At 42.4% G+C, this 9,319-nt stretch overlaps 1 pseudogene across 1 annotated transcript; it reads right to left on the reverse strand.

The window, feature by feature from the left end:
- Positions 1–6,519: 6,519 nt before the first annotated feature.
- LOC307113425 (ferritin light chain-like) lies at positions 6,520–7,043 on the reverse strand (annotated as a pseudogene). Its single transcript has one exon. The product of its transcript is annotated as a ferritin light chain-like (transcript).
- Positions 7,044–9,319: the final 2,276 nt, after the last annotated feature.

Raw genomic sequence — 9,319 nt, forward strand, 5'->3', positions numbered from 1 at the left:
GAGAAAGTATACTCCTTGAGTTATACTCCTTGAACATGGTCCTCAAGAGGGATACAACATCAACCCAAGTGCATTTGAGAGTGAGGTTTTTAAAAAGTAATCCTGATATACTTAATACCCTTTAGTGTCTGTCCGAGAAGCAGATGCTAACATAAGGATTTGAGTGTGCGAGAAATATATGGAACATGATCCCAGGAAACTTTGGAAAGGGAATGGGGAAGTAAGGCGAAGAGGAGAAAAAGCCAGTAAAATGTGTGTTTATTTTTTTAAATATATTTTATTGATTTTTAACAGAGAGGAATGGAGAGGGATAGAGAGTTAGAAACATCGATGAGAGAGAAACATTGATCAGCCACCTCCTCCACACTCCCTACTGGGTATGTACCTGCAACCAAGGTACATGCCCTTGACCGGAATCTAACCTGGGACCCTTGAGTCCTCAGGCCTACGCTCTATCCACTGAGCCAAATCAGTTAGGGCAAGTGTGCATTAATTAAGCAGTTAATCACTGTGGACAACGGAGACTCAATGCCCCTGGAGAATTGTGGGAGATAGTGTAAGGCACACCAGAGTCCTCCCACTGAAGGGCACATATTTGTGCCCACTTCTCCTATGCCCATTGAGAGCTGCTTGTAGGGATGTTAACTCTTCACTTCCTATTTTCATAGGATCAGGAAAAGTGGGTTTTGCATGTAGAAATGTCACCAGCATGAAACCAATTGTGCCAAAATTTAATATGTACAACATCTTGATTAATCTTAGCTGTGCTTAGTAATTTCATTTCTCTTATAATTGATTGGCTAAGGCAATGATATGTGATATAGGCCTAGCCAATAAGACTGAAAGGGAAGTTTGCTAAAGAGATTCTGGAAAAAAAATTCCTTCTTGTAATAAGGAGGCACTTAAGGAGATTTTTTTTTTTTTCTATCTCTCCCTATGGTTGTGTGAGGACATGACATGTAGGACCACAGAGACCATCCTGTTTCCATGAGGAGATAAACTGAGGGAACATGCCAGCAAACTGAGGATGGGGCAATGGACACATTAGTATCATCTCTGGGCTACTGAAGTAACAAATCCTGGAATTTTCTACTTCCAGTGCTCCTTTATTGGGAGCAAAATTCTTATTGTTTAATGCACTTTTATAGCATATACTGCTACTTGCAGCCAAAACCATGCTATCAATGGACTCAATGACTTTAACAAAGAGTCAATCAAGAGCACCTTTTGCCCTAGCCAATGTTGCTCAGTTGGTTGGGCATCATCCCATGCATGAAAAGGTTGCTGGTTGGATTCCCTTTCAGGGTACATGCCTGAGTTGTGGGTTCGGTCCCCGTTGGGGATGTGTGGGAGGCAGCTAATTGATGTTTCTCTCTCCCTCTGCTTTCCTCTCTCCCTAAAATTCAATTTTTTAAAAAAATTTTAAACATTGATACCAAATGTTAAAAATTATACGGGTTATATCACTGAAAAAAAAAGTTGTTTCTTTACCTAAAGCAAATCTGTTTATTTCAAAGCATTGCATAGACTGATTTTACATGCTCTGTGCTCATTCCTCTTGAAACAGAAACCTTATATGTTTCTCTATACAGTTAAAAACATACATATTGGATATACTAAACATACCAATTGATATATGTTTGATAATGCAGAAGAATAAAAGTCATTCAAGCCCAAATATTGTAGTAAGCAGATATCAGAATTCCTTATGGGGAACTTGACCTTGTAGTCATTTGTTTAGCATCCATAACACTTCATCCTTTATCATATACCTTTGAGGCATGGGGAAGACCCTTTACAGGCATCTGCCATGCCTCGGCTCAGTACCACCTCCTCTGAATGGCTACCTGCTAGCCTCTCACTCCACGGAGGAAATTAATGTAGGAAGTATCATCATGAGACAGTAAGAAACCTTCCAATTACACTGTGATCTGACCTGACTACTCTTACAGTGTCTTTATATTCCCATAAATCAAAACAAGTTAAACCCTGAACACCACATTTAAAAAGTTATTTAAAAAAAAACAAAAAAGGAAAAAAAAAGAAAGAACCTGTTTCTCTCACTGTCAGATTTTAGTGGTACTTTGTGAAGACGTTTCAAGACTTTTTCAATGTAAACTGTGTCAGGCGAGATCTCCAAACACATCATCTGATCTGAATTGTGCATGACAAATAGCCTGGGTTTCCCATCATCCCAATGTTGTCAATTTGGCCTTCCTCCCCACTGACTGAGGACAGACAGTGGGACTCCAGACTCAGGGCCTGCATTAAGCATCACATCCAGTAAATGAATTTATTTCCTTTACCAACGTCATTGCATCAGGGAGAGTTGGGGGGAACCCTGGCTTGGAATAACATTCCTGGTAGCTGCTGATAGTTCTCTTTCCTTCCAAGAAAGATGAAAGAGAAAAGAGACAGAAGGAGGACAACCTCATCTTACTTTTATCATTCCCCTTCAGTTTCACACAAATTCGTGCACGATACAACACAACACTTGCTCGCAAGGGCGGAGCAGTGTGGAGCCAACGTTCTCCACCTCCACCTGTACACCTTTCTCAGAACCACGGAGTTCACAGGTGATAAGAAGGGAGGCGTCTCTGATACTGGGTGCCAACCCCCCTGATCCAATTTATTCCCTTCCTGATAGCTTCTTTCCTCCAACGTGGCAATCGCACCTCCTCACCTTCTTCCTCCAAGAGCCTCGTTAACTTCCCTGATGCGTTTTCCTCTGCTTAAATAATCCAAAACCTGCGACTGCGTGGTACCTCGCAGAAGAACAGATGCAGTTGGGCGCACCTGGGGACAGCTGCGGTCTGGACTCCGGGCCCCCATCAATTATCACCCCCCTTACACTCACCCTCCCCTCCGTCACATTGCCACCTGTGCTTTATGTGTTCCTGAGATTCCTTGGGAAAAAATGCAATGAGTAGCATGTGGGGGGTCTCTCGGATTCCCACCCCGTGCACAGTCCTCCCTTCCATCCCTCTTTTCAGCGTGCTAATTGTAAATGCAGAAACAAAGAACTGCCTCCAGAAAGCACAGGCTTCAAGCTCAACCCAGACAAAGGTGTAGCGGCTGCCAGCACTCAGACACTCTCCGATTTCAGGCTGAGGCACTGCTTTGAAATCACGGCAGGCTCCCAGCTCCCTTGTCTTCAAGGGAAGAAGTGGGCCCAAGCAGGAGGCAGCCACTGTGAGTCAGAGGGCCGCCCAGCAGTGTGAGGTTTTCAATATATTACAATTATTAAAGCACCTGTGCTAAATAACCTGATCCAGTATGAAGTGTTCCTGAATCTCCAAAATGACTCATTACTTAAGTAGGCTGGCTGGCTTATTGATTGCATTTGGGGACTGGGGTGCGGGGGGGAGGGGGGGTGGAGACAGAAAATGGAGCAAAAGCTACATTCAAATCTCTTGATGTCCTCTCTCACCTGCATTGCGAGACATGGTGCATTTGCTTTGAAACTTCTTGCTCTTTTATTCTCCTGCTGGCCTAGTGGCCACCAAGCCAGATGTAAATGGCAGAATAAAGGCCACCACCAACAGCCGGAAGAAACCAGCTCAGGGATGAAAAGGTGCTGTTTATTCGGATTAAGAGTGGAGTGGAAGGAATGTTTCCTACTAACATCAGATGCTTCGGGGAGAGATAATCCAGGGGTAAACAGTGCAGGAATGACAGCGATGCAGGTTTAAGTGAATAAGTTCCTTTCTGCTCCTCAAGATGTACTAAATGCCCGTGTCATATGCTTCGTCTATTTTAAAGCAGCTGGTCACTTAAGTTAAAAATCACACAGATGGATGAAAAGTTCTCACAGGATTAAGAAATGTCTTTAAAATACCCATGGCCACATGAGCCCTACGGTGGGCAAGGCTAAGGCTTCATGTAGTCTCTCTGCCCCCGAGCCCACAGATTTCTACCATTCTAACGGACTTCTGGCTTTCGCAGTGTTATTGTCTCCTTCCTATGCAATTTCTTCCTTGGCCAGGGATCCTTTTCTAAACAGTAGGGTACAATTCAGGTATGGGCAAGTGTAGCAGGAACCCATGGAAACAAGCCATACGCAGGTCCTAAGGAAATTCCTGTCTAATCTCTGACATGCAATAGGAAAGGGCCCTGGGACTCCCTCATTCCAGGGTTCTGCTGGGACTCTGGCATGGTTCTAAGGCCAGTTTGTAGTTGGACTCACGCTTGAACTTCTTAAACATCTCTGGATTCATGATCAAACTAAGCCAATCCAGTCCTTAAATGCAGCCCTGGACTCCTTGTCATACCAACATAACCTAGGAAGATGCAATGATTGCAAGTAGATGCTGATTGCTTAGAAAAATCTCCTCTCTAGCAACCTCTAACATTTCACCAGTGCTAAAGATTTTCCATGAACTATGCTGAGGTATTTTATATAAAACACCTCACTTATTTCTCACTGCATGCTGGTGCAGGAGGCACTATGGGTTTCCCCACTTTATAAAGGAAAAAGCTGAAATATAGAGTATGTGAGTAATTTGCCAAAGTTCACAGAATTAGTAGGTACTACAACCAGAAATGTACATTCTAATTCCGTAGCCTACATACATATACTTTTAACAACTAGCCCCCCCAAAATCATCACTACACACACACACACACACACACACACACACACACACACACACACACAAATTAACGTCATGAATAATATTAGAAATGTAAAAGACAATAACAGTGAAATGGTTTCCCTTTCTTTTTCAAACTAGAAAAAATTATAATGATAATATCTGGGCAGGGATGGATGAAGGGGTTAGGGCTCTCCGTGCTGTTGGATGTATAAATAGATACAAATTTTCTGGAAGACAATATGGCAATAATATCAAATGCCTGGGGATTTCACCTACTATTTCAATCAGTAGATTCATTCCCAGGAATTTATCCTAAGGAAATAGTCTGGATAAGTGTGAAAAAGATGTGCACTGATTCATCATAGCTTTGTTGGTAGCAGAATGGGCAATAGCTGTAATGTGCAGTAAGAAGAAATTAGCTAAACAACCTGTGGTATATCCATATATCGGAACACTTGCAGTTAGGCAAAATTGGGATTTAAATGTGTATTAAATTCCAAAACACATTCCATGGAAATGTGTTTAAGGTATAGTATTAAATAAAAAGATACAAAGCTATATGCATAATATAATTCAATTTTTGCTCAAATTTATACACACACTTGGAGCTTTGATTTTTTTTTAAAAAATCATTTTTTAATTCTCATTATTTTAACCCTGATTTTCTTAGGCTACTAGAATTATGTGCAAGGCTTTTCATTTATTTTCATTTTCTCTGGGGTAATAAAGTATTATTTGTATAATCAAAATATTTTTAAAAGCTATTGATAATTTAGATACTAAGATTAAGTTGATTTTATAGATCAGCAAATCTCAATTACATTGTATAGGCAGATATAGATGTGAGATCAGTTATGAAATGTCAACATTTTTATTGCAAGTAATACTAAATTAAAATTAGAAAATGCTTTGTGAATTCATACTTATCCTTTTAATAATGTCTCTTCTACTTCCTTGGGTTTCAACACATTCTCGGGAGTAGAGGTAGATGAAAGAGGGTGGAATTCCCACCAACCTGGGGAAGTGCATGCCATCCACAGCCGATGCCATCTGCACCCTACAGACTGATAGAAGTGGAGGGTGATGTCCAACAACAAAGTCTGGCCTTGGTACGAGTGGGGGTCAAAATCTGGCTAATGTCTGCATGTGACTGATGGTTCATCATGTGGCCTCTGCAGGAAATAAAAGCTGAGAGCAAAAGCCACAGGCAACTTAGGCTATTTCCCAACTAAAATGTTTCAAGTCCAACACTGTTCAAAATACTCTATTTTTAACAAGACAAACTTCTCCGGTCCTTAACAAGGTACCCACAAATTAGAGAATTCTGACTATAGCTCCTTCCCTCCTTTTGCCTCTTTCTTTCTCCACTTTTAGAAGGCTTTCCAGAATTCTCCTGGGGTCAAGGATGCAGGTCCAAGTTTTCAGGGTGTCAACCAGGATGGCTTTGTTCCATGTACTGATGCTCTAACTCCTGCCAGGCTTCTCAAAAAAATACTTACAGTTTGGCCAAAAGAGCCCCAAAGAAATTACTTAGCTAAATTTTTGCCAGTGTGGCAGAAATCAAAGCACATGCTCTATAAGAGGTAGAAAGTTGACACTTCTCTGGACTGTAAAAAAGTGTCCTGTGGTAAGCCATCCTTCAACCAGCGCACTTTTGCTATTTGTTTATTGCTTCTGCTGCTGCTGTTTGTTTATTTCTTCTTCTCCTTTTCCTTCTCCTTCTCCTCCTCCTCCTCGTCCTCCTCCTCCTCCTCTTTCTTCTTCTTCTAAAATCTTTATTGTTTCATTTGGTCCAATGCATGGGAGAGGGCTCCAGGGTGGTTAAAAGAATGGCTAGTAGTTTTGGGAAGAGGCTCAGGTAAAAGCCAGAAACACCAAGGGGATGCAGGGGAAGCTCTCAAAGGCCTCTGAGCTCCAAAGGCTCCTAGACGTGCTTGAGAGTGAGCCCTTGGAAGAGGTACTCGCCCAGCCCAGCCTGGGGGCCGGCCAGCCTGCGGATGTGAGTCAGGTGGTCACCCATCTTCTTCATCAGTTTCACCTGCTCACCCCGGAAGTGGTTCTCCAGGAGGTCACAGAGATGAGGGTCTGTGCAGGCAGAACCCAGGGCCTGCAGCTCCATAAGGGCCTGGCTCAGGTTCCTCTCCAAGGCCAGGGCGGCTTCCATGGCGTCCTGAGTGTTGCCCACTCCTCCTGGGAGGCTTCCGCGTCCTGGAAGAGAATGCGGCCACCGCGCTGGTTTTGCATCTTTAAGAGACGCTCAGCGCCCTCGCGCTTCTTCTCCGCCAACTCGCGGAAGAAGCAGCTCACATGCTCCAGAGCCACATCGTCCCTGTCAAAATGGAAGCCCAGAGAGAGGTAGGTGTGGGAGGCCCGCAGATGCAGGCTGGCCATGCGATTGACCGCAGCCTCCACCTCGGTGGAATAATTCTGACGAATTTGGGAACTCATGGTTGTTCAGCAATAATGAGTTAAGGTAGAAAAAAAACAGTGTGTTGGCTGGTCCCGGAGATGGTTCTGAAGGTGGTGACTGGATGAGACGCAGGAGAGTGGTCAGAGGCTGGAAGAAGGGGCGTCCCTGGGTCTGTTCCATCCAAACACTGTTGAAGCAAGAGACAGATCCGGGACCTCCGAGTGCGCTGCCTGTGTATTGCTTCTTCTAACAAATGTGTTAACTGATAGTCAAAAGCATAGTCTTTGATAGTATTGAATATGCTGAAAATATGAGAGCCCAAATGAGTTATTAATTCCACCACTTACAGTAGGATTGAGCATTTGTCAGATAAGGAAAATAGTACAATTCAATTGGGAGCATGAGTAAACAGTTCAAATGTAAAATATTTGGAATATGTGTCCATATGTGACAAACATCTCAATCTATTTCCATGCTATTATCTCAGTTTTAACTCTATAGAAATTTCAAGCTTCTGTGGGGTTTTTGTTTGTTTTTTAACTGGAGGATATTTTTCCATAGATTTTTAGAGAGAGTGGAAGGGAGAGGGAGAGACAAAGAGAGAAAACATCTATGTGAGAGAGACGAATCGATTGGTTGCCTTCCACACAGACCCTGACCAGAGCCAGGGATCAAGCCTGCAACCAAGGTATGTGCCCTTGACCAGAATCAAACCCAAGACCCTTCAGTCTGCAGGCCAATATTCTATTCACTGAGCCAAACTGGCTAGGGCCAAGCTTCTGGTTTTAAATATCATGCAGATATTTACATTTGTTTGGGTATAAATATACATATATTTGTGTATTATGTACATTTGAGTATAAGGGTTTCTATCATAATGTGCTGTAATTCACACCAAAGTTAAGCCTGAAGTGATTTTTGCATACCAAACCAAATTGTATCCCTTCAATAAAAAATATTTAGTGAGCAATTTGTATGTACAAGGTCTTGTGCTCAGTGCTAGCAAGGGATACAAAAGTGAACAAAAGTTCAATACAGATGCTCTCAAGGCGCTTACATTGTGTCAGGGGGTTGGAAAGACAAGTAAACAAACAACTATTAGGTAAACATAGCCAAACGACAATGACAAAAATTTAAAGATATATGGGTATGTCAAAAACTATAGAGAGAGACAGATGTAAAGATGGGTATAGATCAAGGGTTGTTAACTTTTTTCCTGAAAGGGCCAGTAGTAAATAAATTAGGTTTTGTAAGCCATACAGTCATTGGTGCCGCCACTAAACTCTGTCATTGAAGCTAAAAGTACCCATAATCAATATGTAAATCAATGGGCATGGCTGCTTTTCAATAAGACTTTATTTATGGACATTGGAATTTGAATTTCATATAATTTTCACATATTGCAAAATCGTCTTCTTTTTTATTGCTTTTTTTAAAATTTAAAAATGTATAAAATATCCTTGGCTCACAAGCAGTTCAAAAACAAGAGGAGAGCTGGGTTTGGCCTGAGAGCCATAATTTACTGACTCCTGACATAGACATAGCTTAAGGGACAGAGATCACAACCCATTGGAGTATGAAAAGTAAAAACTCAGGAAAAAGCTTCATGGGAAAAATGACTTTTAATAATGCACCATAAAGAAGGACAATGTTTGAAAGAGATGGAAGTGGGATGGGAAAGGCAATGAATGGGAGAGGAAAAGTAATTTGAGGTCACTAGAATGCCAGAGTAAGGAGTTTGGTGTTGGCATTGAGAAATGCCAGGCTAAGGAGTTTGCGTAGCTCCTGGGAACTCGGGGAAATATTTTAAATAAGGAGAAAATAATTGCAGCTGTTGTCCAGGTAGTGGAAGTGGGAGGCATGGTGAGGAAAAGGATGGAGCTATTACAATCGTCCAGCTGAGTTAACATAAAGGCTTGACCTTGCAAAAAGGCCAAGGGACTGAGAATGGGAGAGGGGACTCGAGGGACAAAGATGAAGCCAGTAAGACATGGAGGGAGAATGAATGTGGTGCAGGAGGAGAGGGAAGACACTAAGGCTGACTCTGCAGGTACAATCTGGGGGACGTAGAAAAGGTGAATCATGAACAGAGACGAGGGGGATGGCAGGTTGAGTTTTAGGGAGATTTCAGGGCATGTCGAGGTAGCAGGTGCAAACACACAAAGATGTTCCACTGATTCTGAAATCTGTTTCCCATGGACGGCCTCTCTTCTCTGACTGCAGGCCATTGTTGTCAGACTGCTAAGAGTTGCAATGATTTCAAATCGATGCAATCTCCCAGCAAGATATTCTAGATGCTATCAAAAATCGGGGC

The sequence above is a fragment of the Cnephaeus nilssonii genome, assembly GCF_951640355.1.
Source record: "Cnephaeus nilssonii genome assembly, chromosome: 17".
NCBI lineage: Eukaryota > Metazoa > Chordata > Mammalia > Chiroptera > Vespertilionidae > Cnephaeus > Cnephaeus nilssonii.